The following is a 19,754-nucleotide window of genomic DNA, read 5'->3' as shown; positions in this document are numbered from 1 at the left end:
TCCGAATTGGCATTAGATATTGACTAGCATGCATTCTGGGGTCCTGGAGTATCACTCCTGAGTGCTCACTGTATGTGTGATTTGCCCTTTCTTTTCTGGCTTCTGGATCTTGAATCACTCACTGTGGATTGATAATTCTCCTGCTTTTAATCCTTTGCTGTGCTGCCCCTGCACTCATGGGCTTGCGCATTCCGCGAGTCATAGCTCGGGTCATCGCAGGACGAGCAGGGCTACAATGCTGGAGCTCCCCCAGCCCCCCGATAGGAAATCGGGTACAAAGGAAATGGATGCAGGGGGGTCGGTGGCCCTTTTCTGTACAATGTTTTTACTCAAAGCTGATGTCTTCTTCAGCCATCATGCACGCAACACATGTCCCCCACCCTCTGTTGTGAACCCCTGCCCGCTTACAACTATACACTTGTCTGAGCACAACTCAAGCTTGGACCTAAATAATGCATGCGAGGCGCCAGGGTGGAGAACTACACGGAGAAGCTCCCCACACAGGTGGCTTTCGGTGGAGACCAGATGGGCGCTCCCCCAGCTGTGCCTCCTGCCGCATCAGAGATCCTGGCATTGTCTGATCCTTGTCATGGAAACACAGTGTGCTCTCCTCTGCTCCAGCACTGGGGTCTCTACCCCAGTTAGAATTCCAAATCTGCATTACTGCACCTACTGTGTCCGGGCAGCTTAGCTCTTCCCCCAAGCTCCCCTTATACGGCATTTGATGACACTCCACATTTGCTGCTCACAAACTTTGTTCTAGTTTCAGAGGGTGAAATGCTTTACCAACTGACCTTAACAACAGTTTAACTCCCACTGGTCTAAGCCCACCCTCAACATTGACCTAACACCTTTACAGGTACAGAAGAGGGATGTTGGAGCTTGATGTGAAAGCATGGAGGGCTCCCAAAACATTTGTTTAAAAAAAATAGCCTGCAGCGATTGGTGCAGGTAGTGCCTCCTTTTTGCATGCCTATTCTGCCATGGTCTTCTGCTGGAGCTGGCAAAGACAACGGACCGCGTCTGTTGAGTGGTCAGTGATTCATTCAGGGAGCAGGAGGAGAGCTATTTTGTGATGACCACAACCTTTACCTGCGAAGAAGTAGATGGAGTGGATGGGTGGAAGATAAAATAGGATGGCAAGTGGTAATAACATTCAAACGCTTTGGGTGCTGCTCCAATTCCAAGAGGGACCGATGCACAGCCTACCGGGGCTCTGTGGTGTCGTTGAGACAGGAACCGAGCCACATAAGTCTGATCGTGAAGGGAATCCAAAGCTAAATTGCTTACTTAACATAAACTGGATGCTTCTATAAAGGGGTTCAAAGACGATCTGAGTCGTTTTCTCAAGGAAGAAATCGTCACACTAAAAGCTGATCTCCTGATGTTGATCCTGGAGAATGCTAAGTATTTTAAGTTGCTTGGATCTAGAGCATTTGGTGACTCTTGAGGTGGATAAATGTTGATGCACAAGCAAATCGATGAGTCTCCCACAGAACTGGAATCCCTGATGAAATCAGTTGAGCAACACCAGCATAAGTGTCAAGGCCTTGGAAACAGCTCCCTGGAAGAGGTTTAGGTTCCTAAAAGAACCTTCACAGAGGGGTCCAACACGAAAGCACGCCCCTGGACTATGTTGGCATATATTCTCAGTATACTCCTAATATGGCCTACAACATTGATAGAGATCGTCTAGTTGGTCCCAAGCGGAGAGATTGAGACATGTCACTGAGAGATGTTACAGTGAAGCTCCACAGTTTCACAACAAAAGAAAGCATTCTGGCATCAGCAAGGAGCAGAATATTGACTTTTTGGACAGTTTGATAGAACTCTTTAATGATATCACCCTGGCCACCTTTGTACGACAGAAGAGGTCTGATGGTGGTGACTGAGATTCTTCCATCCAGAAATAAAAGATATTGCTGGACCTGTTCTTTTGGCGCCTACAACTCTGGAGTTCTGACAGAATTGTGAACATAACATCAGCTGCAAAGGGTCTGGCAGTGGTCAAAACCACCCCTGCAGAAATGAAGGAGGGGAGAAAAGGGGAGTTGGAGAGCCAGTGGATCCACACACGGCCGCCAATGGTGGACTATCTGAAGATCCCTGAAGGCTGTGGACACACAGCAGAAAGAACTCAGACATGGAGTGCCACAGACCACACAAAATGGCTGATGCACATAACCGATAATGTTGAAATGTTCAAACACAGGACTCTGATTTTCATCTTAGACATGGAGAATGCCTTTTTGTTTGTTTGTTTTATTCACTTATAATGCGCACCAAACCCTATGGTAACCGGGCGCAACAGTACAGGATATGCAAAGCTTGTGGTTACAGGTCACTGATTACACAACCGAAACAAAGTAAATACAGGCAATGTACAGCATATAGTCAGTGGCAGATTACAGATTACAATTGAAGCAGAATATATACAGTTACAGATTACAAGCATGACAGAGTATATACAAGCACTATCAAAATATCAGATCGCTTGCCAGGTTGGGGGGAGTGTGCAGAAAGGCTGCATATTAGTAAGTAAATATGTATATACATAGGGACGTTTGGGTAATTTTAGGAACTGTATAGCAGCTAGTCATCGGTAGACTTCAGCAGCTTGATGTAGTTGAATATGAATTTCAGGAACGGCTGCTCTTCACGTAGTGGGTGTGGCAGTGAGTTCCAGAGTTGGGCGGCACAGACTTGGAAGCTACATCCCCCAGCCTTATCCAGTCTGAATCTTGGTATAATAAGGCTATTGGCATTGGAGGCTCTTGCCGGTCGGGTGGAACTTCTCTTTAGGAATTTGTCTGTGAGGTAGCTAGGTGCGGCATTGTTCAAAGCTTTGTGAACAAGGGATGCAACTTTTAGGTGGATTTTCTTTTGGGTGGACAGCCAGTTGTTTTGGCGCCTAATCCTAGATATATGCGATCTTTTAGGTGCGCCTAGAGCTGCTCTCGATGCATTGTTTTGTAAGATTTGAATTCTGTGGATGATGGACTTGTTAGCACTGATGTATAGGGAATTACAATAGTCGGGCCTAGACAGAATCGAGGCTCTAGCTAAAATGATGCAGTTGTTATCAGAGAGAAAGTGTTTGCCTTCTCTAATGAGTTTACAGGTGTAGGCTGTGGCGGAAGCCATGGATTTCACATGTTTATCGAAGGAAAGAGAGGAGTCCAGGTAGAAGCCAAGTGTCTTCACCTCCTTAGACACCTTTAAGATGATAAGCTCTGTTTGACGTGGTCGGTTGTGGCTACAATATGCTAAGGGTCCGAGCGGGTGTTAACGACTCTCAGATTATTTTCAATACTGTATGTAGGGGCACCAAACAAGGTTGTCCTCCCCCAACGCTTCTCTTTGCTATGATCATGGTGCAATTCGCCTTTTACATTAGACAGAATGCAATGTAAGGGGGATATGCTGGTGCATGGGCGTGCACAACATCTTCTTGTTTGTGGATGACATACTGTTATCTATCATGACCCCAGAGACATTGCTCCCAATAGTAGCAGAGGAGAATCACGCCTTCACTGACATCTCAGGCTTTACGGTCAACATGACGAAGTCTGAACACTTAAATCTGAATCTTTCTGCCTCAACGCAGAGACGTATTGAGGCACTAGTCCCATTTAGATGCGCAAAGGGAACTTTATGAACCCATCCAGCAAGATGCAAGATGATGGAGAACCCTGGCCACATCTTGGATGGGCAGAATAACCATTCTTAAGATGAATGTGCTGCTAAAATTGCCTTATTTGTTCAAGACGCTGCCGGTATTGTTACCCAACATTGAGCTATCGAACTTGAATTTACAAAATCTTTCTTCCATTGCATTTAGAAGGGAAGGAGATCTTGAATCAACAGGAACATTTTTCTGAAACCCAGAGAACAGGTTTGTGTATGTCCTGATTTTAAAAGTTTATTACAATCCTACCCAATTTAGCCTGCCTCTCACTGAGCCCTTAACCATAATATAGTGCCCTTCCAGGTCCGTTCTGTGGGCCTTGGGGACAAAGAGGGCGTTGGGAGAAACCAAGAGGGCCACCCCGCGCTACTTCGTTAGGTAGGGGGACTGAAACATATATTGAATAGCCTTGGATCGGAAAGTCGGTTCAATCCCCTTAACTCAGTGGGTTTCATGCACAAACAGAAAATGCAATTTAAGCCTAGAGAGTTCCCTTGACACCCACGACCTTTTTGTAGGAGAATTTAGTCCTCGCACATCCAGGGACCCCACCAGAAACCTCTGTATAGAATCATCCATCTAAAGGGCCATAGAAATCCTCCCGCCCCTCTAGGGAGCCGAACTTGAATGTCCCCACCCCCAGCCTCCCCGCACCAGAAAAGAACGTAAATACCCCCTGCAGTCCGGAAGCCACACCACCTCTGAACACCCCCTCAAACTCCCGTAAGAAACACCCTCACCCCCCCACCACCCCCAAAGCATCCCAAACCAACCAAACACCCGTTCCCCCCCCCAACCCTCCACCATAGAGCGCCTGGATAGACTGCGACATCCCACCGCCGCGCTACAAGGCACCAAGGACCGCCTCCACCCGGGCGCCTTCCACCTAGAATGAGCACAACATTTTGAGCCCCCTCCCCTGAAATGAAAAACGTGCCCCGAACACCATAAACTGCTTCCACCACCTCCCACGGCTCCAAGACCCCTCAAAAAACATATACCATAGGAGGCAGGCATGACCATCACAAGACCAAACAGTTGGCCCCATCACTCCCCTTCAAACCAACAGCACAGAAGCCCCCTCCTTCCAAGTCAGGGCACTGGTTGCTTCGGAGATGGTGGCGTCACCTTCCTGAATTTCCTGTGCCCTCGAACGCGTCGCCGTCCCACAAATTCTGAAGGTCTGGGGCGGGCACCGTCCACCCCCTCTCCTTCTCTGCACCATCCTTCGTGGAGGAGTCCCCCAACAACTCACGAGTCACACGCTGAATGTCTGACTCCGAGGACAATGAATACTTGTAGCCGTCCACCTCAAAGGCAAGTGAAAACGGATGGCCCCATCTATAACGAACCCCCTTAGACTGCAACCACCTCGTTAAAGGCCCGCAAAGTCTACACCTAGAAAGGGTGAGCGCCGAGAGATCTTGGTAGATCATAATTTGAGCACCCTTCCAATCGATAGGGCCTTTCATACGGGCTAAGTCCAGGATCTTAGTTTTCTCCACATAATAATGAAATTTCACAAGGACCGAGCGGGGTCCACCAGTGCGCCCCCCTGCCCTATGAGCCCTATCAATTGTGGGTTCGCTAGTATTTTCACCATCAAAGAGTCCACTTATAATCACCTTGACCCCTCTCACAATGTCAGACCTTGTCTCCCCCTCCAGCTTCGGCATACCAAAAAACCTTAAATTGGAGAGCCGTTCCCTATTTTCTAAATCGTCCAGCTTGAGGTTGACCTTCTCCTCCCACCTTTCCAGCTCTGCCAGCCTCATATCGAACTGCGTCTCAAAGAGGTTTGCCGAAGATTGATTGGCCTCCAAGGTCTGGACACAGTCTTCAACGGCATCAACCTTTTTATCCAGGGAGTCCAGCCGCTTGCCAATATCCGCCCTGAAGCCTCTTATCTCCTCCAACAGGGCCGCCATGTTGCGGCTCATTGATTGAGCATCCAGCCCCTCCGACTGGACCACAGCCTGCATGGTGCCTTCCTCCCCTGTCTTCGCCCCCTCTCGCCGGTACTTTTGGAGGGCCTGCGCCCAGTCCATTAGGTAAAGGAGAGATATTCACCCATAGCAGAAGAACAGGAGACCCCCAGGGGCAGCTAGATCGGGACCCACAGCCCAGTCCGAGGGACCACCCCCCTCTGCTCACTCAGATACTCCAAAGACCCGCAGCAGGACACTCCACACCCCCGAAGCGAGGGTTCGTTCAACTTAGAGTTCCCCCACCAGGAATGCCCACACCGATGACCGACAAGAATCCAGACCAACAAAGTCTCCAGGGGGGTAGACCACCCCGCAAACCAAAGGGTGCACGGGGGTTATCCACCTCACCCCTCTCCAATACTTTGTGTCTCCACCTACGGTGGCCAACCAGCACACTAAGCAGACTCCAAGGGCTTGCTGACCTGATTCGCTCTGAATCTGCTCTCTGCTCCAGCCCGGACTGTACTCACGATTGGTCTTCACCCTCTCTGACATAGCACAAAACAGGGACGAGGGGAGTCCCCCCAGGCCTATCGCCCGCTCTCCTGGATGGCACCTCTCCTGTGCCGTGGGCGGAGCGAACTCCATGCCCAACCTTGACCTCTGCAGCTCTCCTGCACAGAGGGGCCCGCCGTGCTCGGAACCCGGGGCGGGGGGGCAGCCCCATACCCCAACGTCTCTGTCCTGGTCCCGCAGTCCGGACCTCGGACAAACCGCCAGTGGCACACTTTTGGCTGGGATGCGGGGAGTCTCCCAGGTCAGCCACTCGCTCTCCTGGATGGCCCCTCTCCTGTGACCCACGCCTCACCAGCACCTCCGCAGCTCTCCTGCACAGGGGGGCCCGCTCCGCCGGGGCTCTCCCGCCGGCTCGGCAGCTGCCTCCACTGCTCTCCGCACTTGGACCCCTGGGGAGGGGAGGCAGCACCAGCTCCAAACGTCTCTGCCCTGGTCCCACAGTCCAGACCACAGACACCCTGCCAGCGATAAACTCTCGGCTAGATGCCAGCAGAGCAGGCAGCAGGGACGTGGGGCAGGCTACCGCTCCTCCCCACCGCAGTCCAGCCCTCCTCAGCGCGGCCTGCCCACTGAGAAGCAGAACACGCTTTGCCTGCTTCGGACACAGCTGCAGTCCAACTCCGGCCTCCCGGCGCCGCAAGACTCCGGGACCGCACTCCGCACTTGCACCAAAAGTTTAGCCTGCCACATGGGGGGGGTCCAAATCCAACTTCATCGGTGCTGGGGGGATCGATTTTGACATATTTGGCGCCCTGAGACGGAGACCGGCCGAGATCCTTCAGCACATCTCAGCGTCCCCTGGCGGCTCCCTGTGCAGAATCTTAATAGGAATTCATGAAATTTAGGTTGTGGCTAGTCTCTACTATTGAAGTCCGAAATCCTGGCTAAAGGTATTAGAAAAGAAACCGCCTCCTGCTATAAGCAAGTCAGCTATAGCAGGGGTGTTGCTAAGTCTGGAAGAGATCCGGGGCTAAGCTAATGTCAGGACTGTCTGGACTCGGGGCTACCTAGCCTTTCAGTTGTAGCCCCTGAGCTTCTATCCGGGGCTACAACCAAAAGACCCGGGGCTATAACCCCCTCAGCCTCTCCTCCCTCCAGCAACACCTTTGCCTATAAGCAAGTGGCCAAAGATATGGCATAGACACTTTCTAGTGACCTTTTCTTGAATTTGTCATATGATATTAATAATAAATCAAAAGGGTTTTAGATCCACACAAGGCACTGAGTTTGTTTATGAACGTTTGTTTTATATGGACTGCTGTATGGCTATTGTGAACTTTTTGAGGTTGGTGTGCGGGATCAAACACCTCTGCTGAGAGACTGAAACTGTGGTAAGCCTTAAGAACGCCCTGCCAAAACTCCCTGGCCCACCCTCTCTTGCCACTGCTTCATGTTTGATGATGTATATATCATTTTAAATTAAAACCTGCTCTGATAGGAGCGTATTGTAATTTTAGTTAACAATGCTCATGTCGTATATTGTTTGCATGTTTTCACCTTCGATTTTTTTTCCGTGAATACTTATTTTCATTTTTACTATTTCACTATTTTTAAATTCACTAAATCAGCAACATGATTAACCCCTGCACCAAATAAACTACTATACCCTGTTCCAAATACATGTACCTACATGCAGAGCACACTGGTGGCGTGAGTTATGGTTGCTTGGCTTACCATAACAGTTGAATTTCTGGGTTTCTTGTGTTTTACGTGTACCCATAATATGCATAGGTAGTTGGTAGTGCAAAGTAAGTATAACATCCCTTTAACAAAGTGTTTGCACTGAATGTGCTAGGTTTTTCTTAGGGCAACCGAACCATAACGTGCCGTGCACAACGTTTTTTCACTGAATTCGATAGGTTTTTAGTAGTGCAATTTAACCATAACGTCCCTTTTAACAACATTTTTTCACTGATATATATATATATATATATATATATATTGCAAGTGAATTTGTTTGCAATTATTTTTCTATGCTGAAAAATGTGTAGAAACAATATTCCACATTAAACACTGGGTATCATTATATCTTTACAGTGTGATTAACTAAGCAAAATAACACTGGCACAAAAGTGTCTTGGTCCACGGTGGAAAGAAATACACAGAGCCTTAGCAACAGCAATGAATTTTCTCACAAATCATCACGCATTCTGTCTGCAGCGAAGGTAATTACCAGCTAAAGAAGCACCTTAGCTATTGGGCAAGACTGCGGTTAAGCTGCAGGAACAAACCCTGAAGCAAAGCAAAGAAGCATCTTGTAGCAGCAACGGGATTCAGAACAGTATTGAATCGAAGCACAACCAAACTGTGAAGCACAGCTTTTTAACTCTAAACACCACCACCATTAGCCTGGCGGGTGGGAGTAGTAGAACTGTGGGACTGCCGCACTTCCAGGTGAGATGTCTTCGTGTCCTGCTGCGTGTGTACTACGTCTAAGAGAAACAGTGCCCCACTGTTTCTGGTTAGGAAATCGGGATTGCTGTTTAAGACCAGACACTTTCGCGCCAGACACTCAAAGGTGTCAGGAGAATAGTTCTCTTTAATACATTTCACAAGATCTAGGCATCCGTTTTTTGGACTGTGATATTTATTGTGATTTTGCTGCACGTGTTTTGACCTCAGGGGTCATTATCAAGACAGGAATTTTTAATTTGAGGCTTGATATGCAGTCTTCATTCAGGAGCGTTTGGCCCATGTAATAGCATTGGGTAGGTAATAATCCACAGTACAGGTTAATACCTGGCGAATTCTGGAGCGGGCTGAGACAGTCGGTCGCACTTGGTACAGTGTCCAAGTGCGACCGACCGTTGCAAGGGCCACATGCTCCAGAATGAAGACTACATATCGATCCACAAATAAAAAATTCCTGCCTTGATAATGAGCCCTGAGGTCGGAACACAATAAATATCACAGTCCAAAAAACGGATGCCTAGATCTTGTGAAATGTATTAAGAGAGAACTATTCTCCTGACACCTCAGAGTGTCTGGCAGGAAGGTGTCTGGTCTTTAACACCAATCCCGATTGACTACCTACATCAGCAGCATATGGTTCAGTACCAAGCTCAGCAAATATTGCACATAGTATGAGGACATTTAAACACAGACCATACATTCCAAACTCTGGTGCACCAAAGATGAAGGCCGCCTGGGTGCAGGCACACCCAAAATACAGAAAATGCAAGGACAAAATTCCCACTCAACAAAGTGATTAAGTAATGGCCCAGACTGCACCCCTCGCATGAGCGAATCACAGTCCTGTATTGGACTATTGCTTGAAGGCATCGTGTTACATGGCCTTTGTGGATGCTAAATCTGACCTGCACAGATGCTTCAAGGTCTGGATTCACGGACAAGATGCTTTATAGTTCTCTGAAACTTGCCATTACTAAATACTGAGGTCGTGTCATTCCCTGGATTGGTGTCTTCTTGGGTTTAAGCAAATCAGCAGTTCTTGATCCAGAACAGAATTTGGTTTCTTAATTGAATTTCATCAAAACTTGCAGACTCCAGCAAGCACCAATTCTTAATCCTTTTCAGGGTCAACTGTATAATGCCACACAACTCTGTGATTAGAACTCGAGCATTTAATACGTTGTTTTAGGGGTGTTGTAACATCTTAATAGTTCCTGTGTTGGACTTCCCTAAAAGAAAAATGACACATGATCTTGTAAAGCCTTTTGGACAATATATGGGCTTATGAACAAAAGTAGACACTTTACAAGTTTGTCTTATACGAATCTGTATGTAGGGTCGGTCATATTCACATAACTATCAATAGAAACAAACCCTATGTTCCTAATAGAAGATGGCCATTACCACTCCAACTCAATTGCGCAATCTATAATAAAAGCATGAGGCTTTTCTTTTAGGTGGGATGGAGCACTCAGCAGTGCTGCTTTTTGGTGGTCAACAGATGGACAAAAGAGTACTATGATTGACTTAATGGTCAGTGGGAAGTGGTGCTGGGGACTCAAATACCCATGCAGTCACTAAACTGGTGCAGATTCAGGCCACAAAGCTGGTTAGCACAATAGGGAGACATCTACAAATGCCATACTCCCATGGCATCCGTTTCCAGACTAGTCACTTGTTCTCCCATTTGCATGGCACATCACCTGGGTGTACAATAGAGGATGCAAATGTTTCTTCGAATGGATTGTGTCCTCCCACGTATTCTTCATCTTTGACACTTGTTGTCCAGCTTCAGCTGCTTTGGAAAAGATTTTCCTCCAGAGGGCGCTGTGCATCGATGGGGTTGAGTCGATGTCCCTCGAAGGCCTCCATCGAGGATGATGTCATCGAAGGCATATATAGCACGTGCAGCGCCCGTTGGCTTCAGTTCCAGTTTTCCATGATGGGTTCGAGCGAAATTCGGCGCACCTCACATCTTGTGACGTCTTTGTTAGAATATCTATCGATAATGTCTTCATCATCGACACCGACGACTCCGAAGTCCGGTTTCAAGAAGTGTCGGGATTGCGGGTCAAAAATGTCACTCACTGATACGCAACGTATCTGTTTGTGGTGCCTTGGAGCGGGCCATGACACCGTTGACTGTTCGAAGTGCCAGTCCATGGGCCTCATTACAAATGCACCGGTCCGGTAACAATAGTGCCGGTAAGCCTAATGGCACTGTTGTTACCGGACCGGCACACGACGAGTCTGCGGGCGGGTGCCATCCCGCCCGCCAGGGTTAGACATGGCGGGCAGAACGACACCCGCCTGCAGACTTTCACGAAAGCACCGGCATTGTTATTAACGGTGCCGGTGCTTTCGTGGTCCCCATTCCCGTTGAGTCCTATGGGACTCGAATGGGATAAACATTTACTGGCACCTGACTTCTCGGAATGCTGGGGTCGTAATGCCCTGTTGATTCCGGCAAACCAGGCACTGATAAATATTGCAAGTTCGGCTACAACCCACCGGCAGGGTTACTGCTGGACTTGTAATGAGGCCCCATGACTGGAAAAGATTTGAGGGAGTGGAAGGGGAAGCGGAACGTAGGCAAAATCCCGAAAGAAAAAAAAAAAAAAAAAACTCGTACCCGATCTGTGAAACCTTCAACTGACGAGTCGAGAGGTGACCTCTTGGAGGAAGAAGGTCAGTCGGTCTAGGTTGAGGAGTGGCTCACACCACTCCTCTTCATCCTCGAAGAAATCAAAGAGAAGGCACTGTAGGTCGACTTTGTCATCGGACGCTTCCTCCAAAAGAATTGCTTGACCAACTAAGAAGTCCACTCCAGCTGAGTGGGAAGTCTTGAGTTTCGAAATGCTAAAGATTTTTGAAAAACAAAAAAGCCATGTCTTCGAAAGAAGCCGGAAAAGAAACATCTTGTCCTAGGTCCTGCGCGCCCTCGAGCCCGGGAAAAGGGCCTGATCCACATTGTGAGCCTTTGAGTACTCGACCGAATGTTTCATCGAAGGATCATTCGAGACACAAGGAAAAGTTGAGGTCGAGGTCATCGACGCCATCGACACCTTCAATGCCACCGACGCCCGCCAAACCCTTGACCTCGATGCCGAAGCCTTCGGCGCCAGCTGCGCCACCTTTGCCAGCTGTGCCATCAATGCCGAGCTCCCCTCCTAAAACGGCATTGATAAAAAAAACATTGACAACTTCTATGGCATTGACGCCAATTATACCAAAACCAGACAGAATCTATGCTGCACTACCGAAAAAGGATTTCTTAAAATCTCTTACTTCAATTTTTTACACCCAATGTACCAGAGAGTTTCATTTCTGAAGAATCGAGAATTAAGGACCTTTATGACAACTTGCAAACGGCAAGTGGGGTAGATGTCTCGCCCAAACTTTAATTTGGGAAGCCAGAGGCTGGGGAACATGTGGATGCATCCTACAAGCAGCTTATGTCAAAGGTGGTAGAATACATGGGATGGAGTAGACCTCCATTACCATATGAGCAGGGCGACCTCACTGGCATTCTTGACAAAGGTCCACGATCTGATTCCATTTTGCCTTTCCATATGGCATTGCAGAAAAGGGTGGCTAGGAGCGCGGAGACTCAGGAGTCCAATCAGGTAGTTGGTGGTGCAGGCAACTACTGCTACTTTCAAACATGTGGCATACCCTACCATCCCTCCTGATAGGGACGACAAATGCATAGATGGATGGGCAAGGAAGGTATTCTCTGCAGGGAGCATGGCATTAAAATCTGCCAACTCCACTTGTGCCCTAGCAAAGTTTACATTCACTTTAAGGGATTATATTTCCATGGCGGTAGAGCACATTCCCAAAGGGGATGAAAGAGACGGCTTCTTGGATATTATATTTAGGATTTCTGTAATTCAGGGAAAAACGGAAGAATCCGATATTTGCCCCCGTTTACATTATTATATTCTTTGGGGACTCCGATAAACCCTGGTTCTAATTGCAAAGTGTGAGGTGCGGGATTCAAACCCCTATTCTGCGTTGTCTTGTTTCCAAGACCGAAGCGTTGCTGATAAGCTATCCTCACAGCTCTGCTTCAGCATTGTCTGTTGGAACTGACATTATGGAGCAGGACAATTTGACACGGGCCGATTTGGCACCACCGATTCGGCGCAGAAGACATTTGGGCGCTCCCATTTCGGCGTATGCAAAGCTATATCAGGTAAGTTTCATCACTGGCGCTAACATCTGGCCAAAAAGGCGAGCTGTAAGTATGGGAGCAGGTACCGGCTACAGAATCAAACAAATAGCCCAGTTTTGATTGCTTTGAGGAAGGCTATGTGCAAGGGTATCATCCCAATATGAGAGGGTAAAGAGTTCCAATGAGAAGCAGCCATAGCGGGGAAACTGGTACCACCTGCACAAGCTCTACTGGTCTTAGGAATGGAGATCCTGTTGGCGTAACCCATCCTAGTAGGCCTAGATGAGGTTGGCTTTGCTATTCTTTGGACCAGGTAGTGGGGTGCCAGGTCATGGAGGCATTTATGGATAAGGGCAAGGGTTTTAAAGACAATTCTCTCTTTAAATCAAAGCCAATGAACCTGCTTCCTCCCCTCCGAGATGTGGTCCCTTTTGGAAATACCGGTAGCGGCCCTAAGGGCATTGTTTTGTACCAGTTGCAGTTTAGCGATATTTTTGCCAGAGGTCCCTACAAAGAGGGCATTGCAGTAATCCAGTCTTGATCCAATTATTGCCCTTGCAATGGTAAGGCAGTTATGTTGAGATAAGAAGGGTCTGGCTCTGTTAAGCAATTTGGAGTAGTATGCTGAGGAGGAGGCATAGACATAAATATAATATATATATGTGTGCATACTTCCCCCCCCCACAATTCGATACTGTCATTAAAAAAAAAATATATATCTAGAATATTTTTCTTTATTACGAAATTGCATTATGGTGGTGAAATATGTAGCTTGTGCACATTTAAATAACAGTGCGAGTTTGGCCTTGTGGTTAAGTTCCCCGCCCCACAGTCTTACAGGCCATGGTTTCTGGCTGAGCTAAATCTATTTAAAAAAAAAAATATTCTCCTTAAAATAAAAATAATGGAATGTTTTGCACATTAAAAAAAATGAAAGCTTTAGCCCAGCCACAAACCATGGCCTGTAAGACTGGGGGGCGGAGAATTGAACTGCAAGGCCAAACTCGTAGTGTTATCTCAATGTGCACAAGTTACATATTTCACCACCAGAATGCAATATTGTGAAAAATAAAAATGACATACATTACACCCGAAGGAATAGTTCAAACACACCTATCACTCCATTGTAGGAGATGGTAGGTACTCCCTACAATACTCACTATGATAAAGCTGGATCAGTGCAGCACCACCACAGCGAGACGGCCCATAAGGAACCAGCAACAACCCCACCCACAGGGATACAGCCCGAACTGAACCAAAAGTACCTGACAACAAACCTGGCAACAGAATACAGACCCCACTAACCCAACCCTCGACTTTCTGCATACTTAACCCACACAAAAGTCACACAACCATTTCTCTCCCAGCAATCCGCATGCACTTTACCACACAACAGCAAAAACACAGAAACAGCACCCACAGCACACAAGGTCTCGCCCGATCCAATACTTGCACCAAAGCCCAGCACTCGGTGTATACCGAGCTGAAGCTGCCAACAGCACACCACTTCTCCCACTCTCCCACTCACCTCCTCCCAACTAACCTTACCCGCCCTCCTTCCTGTCTGTAGATCCGCCAGAGAGCCTGGGGACCAATTCCGTTGGTGATGGTGCGCTATATAAATACCTTTAACATAACATATTACAATCAATGTGATTGATTTTGATTGTCAATGATTTTTAATGACAGTATCCTTGACAGTATTATTACAATGTATCATCTCATTAGTTAGTCATCCATCACTGTAGCTACCTGTAGAGCTGAAGCTCATCTGCAAGTATCCATTTGCATTTGGCGTGAGGGCGTTTAGACATGGCTGCAATGTCAGCCACGTCCAAACGTCCCTTGCGCCAAATCGAAGGTGCCAGAAAGGCTTCTGCGCCCAGATGGCTGCACCAAACTGCCCGCCCTGCCGAAGCGGTCGCGCCAAACCGGCCTGTGCTGAAACGGCAGCGCCAAAAAGGGGTGTACCGCTGACATTGCTATGAAGTGTCAAATGATTATCCACCATTGCCTCCTTGTGGCAGAAGGTGGAATTGACTGCCTAGTCGGAAAATGGACATTGACCAACAAAACAAAACTTCTTTCCATTTCTTTTTAATATTTTAAATATTGTTTATGCTCTACATCAGTTCATACAAACCCACAAGAGGCTGCTCAACACGCATATTAACAGGCCCCTTTTTGTTTTTTAAGTGAGCTATGCTGTTTTGTGTTGGGGTCTTGCATTGGGCACTATTAACTCTTCAGTGACAAACGGAGAGAACGCAAACACCTTTTCCTTTCACGATCTGACATACAGTCCCATGCGATTTCTTTCCTCTGAAAATGAAAGAATGGAAACAAAAGAATTCTTCGTGCATTCAGTGGAGAAGAGCTGTTTTATTGGATCTGAGCTGTAATCATTTGATATGCGCCTTTATTCTTCTGTGCGCGTGTCTGTCGCTCCGTCATCAACTGAAAGTTATTTTCCAGTGAAACAAGGGATCTGTTGTTTTGAGCAAAGTACTGCACTGCATTCTTGTGCCTGCACTGATAAAAGGGCGTGGCTCCATTGAGGATCCAGCATGGTCGACTACTTCGATTTCTTTAGAAAAGTCACCCGTGGATGTTTGCAAGATGGGCAATAGGCCCATGGCCTAAACATGCGTGTTCAGAAATGTGTTTAATGTTGGTGCACCTGGTGGCATGTGACACGGTATAGACATACATAGCCTATGTAATAGTGTGGCTGCGACCTTGCTGCCGATTAACATGTCGTTTTCGACGGATGCCTGAAAGCAGAGCAGGTATTTGTTTCAAGCTTTGCAGTGAAATGCAGAATAGATAAGATCACATTCAAAAGAACTTGTTTTGAAATATGCACCATGTATGTAGCAGGGAAATATTGCAATGATGGTCTTCGTGCTGGTGGCACCATCGTTCTAGTTCTACCCGACCTTAAACAAAACAAGAAACATTGAACCTCTACTCCCATTTCTCGCCACAGTTCCCACTAAATGAAAAATGCCCGACTTCAAGACTGGCATTCTCTGGTGCACTTGTTTGGGCACAGGGCAGCAAAAAGCCTAAATACGCCACCGATTGCCTTAGTAAATGTATCCCATTTCCTGCATTGTGCACGAATTGGAGATGAGGAAACATGTGCGCTGTGCAAACGTTGAGCAAACGTTACTGCGAACTGGAGTGTTCAAGGTTTTTTTGCGATTTGACTCGTCAGCAGCCTCAGTCAAAGGTGTTAGCAAATATTTTAAATATCATTGGTGAGGTACTGCAACGAACCCAGTGCCGCCAACTGCCTTGACTTGTAGAAATGCTAGAGATTACTGGAGTAACATGAAGTGGTTATAACATCTTGCGGTGAGAAATATTACCCTACCTATGCATGCAATTAAACAATGCAAAATAAATTTGGTCTTTACGCTGGAAAAAACAGTTGTGTGCTTTTTTAAATGGGCGAACAGGAAAACACAGATAAACATAGATTGTGACATTGTTTGAAAAGACAGGAAAAACACCCCCCGAAGTAAAAAAATAAATAAACAAACCCCTAAACAGGAAACCCTAATTATACTATGCCGCCCATGTAACGTTCTCCAAACCTGCTACGCCTCATGTAACCAGTAGCAATGTTGTAACCTGTAACTAAGTTACTTTCATGCAACAGCGCCTTGATGCCCTTGGGCTGCAAGTGCGCTTTATAAATGCAAAGAAATAAAAAAATAAATTACAGACGGCAAAGATGCCATATGCGAGTCTCTTCAATCAGGTTTGGATTATGCGGCTAGTATCAGCAGAACCATGGCTACCAGCACCGTTATGCGCAGATTTGCATGGTTGAGAAAGTCAGGTTTTGCACCTGATGTGCAATCTAGACTTCTCAACCTGCCTTTTGATGGGTCTCACCTTTTTGGCAACAAGGCTGACGAGAGCCTTGAGAAGCTGCAGACGTCAAAGGCAGCAGCCAAATATTTAGGCGCCTCTATTAGGCAACCTCAGTCTTTTCGTCCTAGTGGGCAACCTTGGAGGGGTAGATCTTTTCGCTACTACTCCTCACTTGGAAGGGCGACAGGAATGGCCAGTCAAAGAGGCCAGGGAACATTTCCTTGTGGTGGACGAGGTAGAGGTGCAAAGCCAGATCAAGCAGCAGCCTCCTTACAATCGGCCACTGCATCAGCCGCCTCAAAACCACTCTGAGGTCTTGAGTCACATTTCACCAGTGGGGGGCAGACTGTCTAAGCATCTGGAAGAATGGCGATTCATTACTTCGGATGCTTGGGCTCTAGAAACAGTAGCCCACGGTTACTGCCTTCCTTTCATAAGGAGACCTTGGAACAATCCACCGGGGAACCACTGTATGAGGGATCCGCTCCTTGTGCATGACATTTTAAACCCACTAGAGAAAGGTGCTATAGAACCAGTGCCTGTAGCAGAGAGGAACAAGGGATGGTGGTACTCTTATTTTTTTAATACCCAAGAAGGACGGAGGACTGAGACCCATCTTGGACTTAAGATAATTGAACAAGTTCCTCAGGAAGGACAAGTTCAAGATGGTCACACTTTCTCAGATCATTCAGGCCCTCCAACTCCAGAATTGGTTGGTGTCATTGGACCTTCAGGATGCTTATTTTCATTTGCCAATCCTTGACAGAAAATACCTGCGGTTCGCAGTTGGCAGTTCTCATTATCAATATCGTGTTGTGCCATTCGGGCTAACCTCCGCGCAAGGGTTTTCACCAAACTGATGGTGGTGGTGGTGGCAGCGAGTCTCAGTAGAGAGGGGATTCATGTTTACCCTTACCTGGACAATTGGCTGATCAGGGCGCGTTCTCCCGAACAAGCCTGGGATCATCTCAACGTCACCTGCAACTCTCTTCACAATCTGGGCTTCTCCCTCAATTACAAGAAGTCCCATATGATACCTTCTGAAAGGCTCCAGTACATCGGAGCGGTACTAGAAACATCCTTGGGGAAAGAGCTCGCCACCTGAGTTGAGGCTCAAGACATTCTTCAGATGGTTACCAAATTTCAGAAAGCCCACAGTCTGCCGGCCTTCGATTTATTGGTTCCATTTGATAATATCCCTGCATAAATGTCGCCATACAAGAATGGCGCCGTTTCTTTGCGGCGATATTACCATATGGAACTTGAGGGGGACACCCCAGCAACACCCATATTTTTTTAATGGGAGCGTGGTACACCCCCGGGAAACTTGCTCCCATTTACCCATATATTGTCCCCATAAATAATGTCACCTATGCCGTTTCCCGGCGACTATATGTATGGCAACATTATTTATGGGGATAATATTACCTGATACCGATTTATTGCAGTTTCTCGGCCTCATGGCATCCTGCATTTTTTGGGTGCCCCAGGCCTGTTTGAGAATGATATCCCTTCAATGGGCTCTTAGAGCTCAATGGTCCCAGTTCTCAGGAAAGATGTTGGACCGACTTCAGAGTCCAACCAGGGTCTCACAGGATCTTCTGTGGTGGCCCTGCGAGGACAATATTCTGATGGGAGAACCTTTTTGGCAACCATGGCCAGAGATTGCAGTAGTGATGGATGCCTCACTCACGGGGTGGGGAGCCCATGCCAGCGATCTGACAGTCAGCGGTCGTTGGTCTCCATCGGAGTCCAAACTACATATCAATCTTTTGCAGCTGAGGGCAATCAGACTTGCGCTGAAGGCCTTCCTGGCCTCTGTACGGGGAAAGAATGTCCTGATAATGATGCATAACACCGTGGCTATTTACTGCCTCAACAAGAGAGGAGGTGTACGGTCACTACCACTGTGTAGAGAGGCAATGCAGCTCTGGTACTGGGCAGTTCAAGAAGGAATCTCCCTATCTGCCGTTCACCTAGCCGGAGAGGAGAACACAGCCGTGGACGCTTTGAGCAGGCAGAGCACAGTATCCCACAAGTGGGAACTAGCTCTGGAAGTCCTTCAAGAGATCTTCACCCTTTGGGGAACCCCTCAAGTAGACCTGTTTTTGACCGAGGTCAACCGGTTATGCAAAAGATATTGTTCCAGGGAATTTCCCCCAAGAGGAGCTCTAGGAGACACGTTCGTAGTGGACTGGGAGTTTCTACTCCTGTACGCGTTTCCTCCAGTCCCCGTCATTCCTTGTGTGATCATGAGGTTGAGAAGGTTCAGGAAAAGCATAATCCTAATTTCCCCAGATTGGGCCAGGAGGACATGGTACCCGGACCTTCTGGACATGTCCATCTGTCGTCCGTTGCATCTTTCACAAAGAGAGGACCTTTTCTCGCGAGAGGAGTGTAGGGTGCTCCATCCAGGGGTCGAGATACTCACCCTTCACGCTTGGTTTCTAAAAGGCTGAGCTATAAGGACCTCCCTGATGACGTAATGGAGGTTTCGCTTTTGGCCAGAAGACAAGCAACAAAATCTTTGTACCGTAGCCGTTGGAATAAATTCTGCACATGGTGCAAGGAAAAGAATGTAGATCCTTTTCTATGTAAAACACCAGATGTTTTATCCTTTCTTCTATTCTTAATCTGGGGCTCCAGATTGGTACCATTCAAGGCTACTTGGCGGCGCTGTCCATTTTTAAGCGCTCGTCAGAGGAATGTTCCTATTTCAAAATTCCACTGGTGACACAATTTCTAAAGGGGATCACTAATGTGTTCCCTCGAATCTCCTTTCCATGTTCTGGTTTGGGACCTTAATCTGGTTCTAAAATCCCTACTGTGTGCACCCTTTGAACCTCTACACACATGTCTTTTAAGGTTATTAACCTTTAAAACCATTCTATTAGTAGCCCTGACATCAGCCTGTAGAGAGAGCGAGTTGCGGGCACTTTCATCAAAGCAACCCTTTACCATTGTTCGCAAGGATAGGGTTGTTTTAAGGGTGAAACCTTCTTTTTTCCCAAAATCATTTCTGATTTTTATTTAGGTCAGACAATTGTTCTACCTTCTTTCTATACCCCACCTCATCCTGGCAGGGAGG

General features: G+C 47.3%; 1 protein-coding gene across 1 annotated transcript in view; it reads left to right on the top strand.

The window, feature by feature from the left end:
* Positions 1–19,754, top strand: part of CFAP73 (cilia and flagella associated protein 73) — a 537,992-nt gene that overhangs the window by 432,889 nt on the left and 85,349 nt on the right. The gene's annotated exons all lie outside the window — the stretch shown is intronic.

The sequence above is a fragment of the Ambystoma mexicanum genome, chromosome 10 (assembly GCF_040938575.1).
Source record: "Ambystoma mexicanum isolate Mex_15411 chromosome 10, UKY_AmexF1_1, whole genome shotgun sequence".
Lineage (NCBI taxonomy): Eukaryota > Metazoa > Chordata > Amphibia > Caudata > Ambystomatidae > Ambystoma > Ambystoma mexicanum.
Note: the sequence above shows the minus strand (reverse complement) of the source record. Positions and strands in the feature narration are given on the sequence as shown.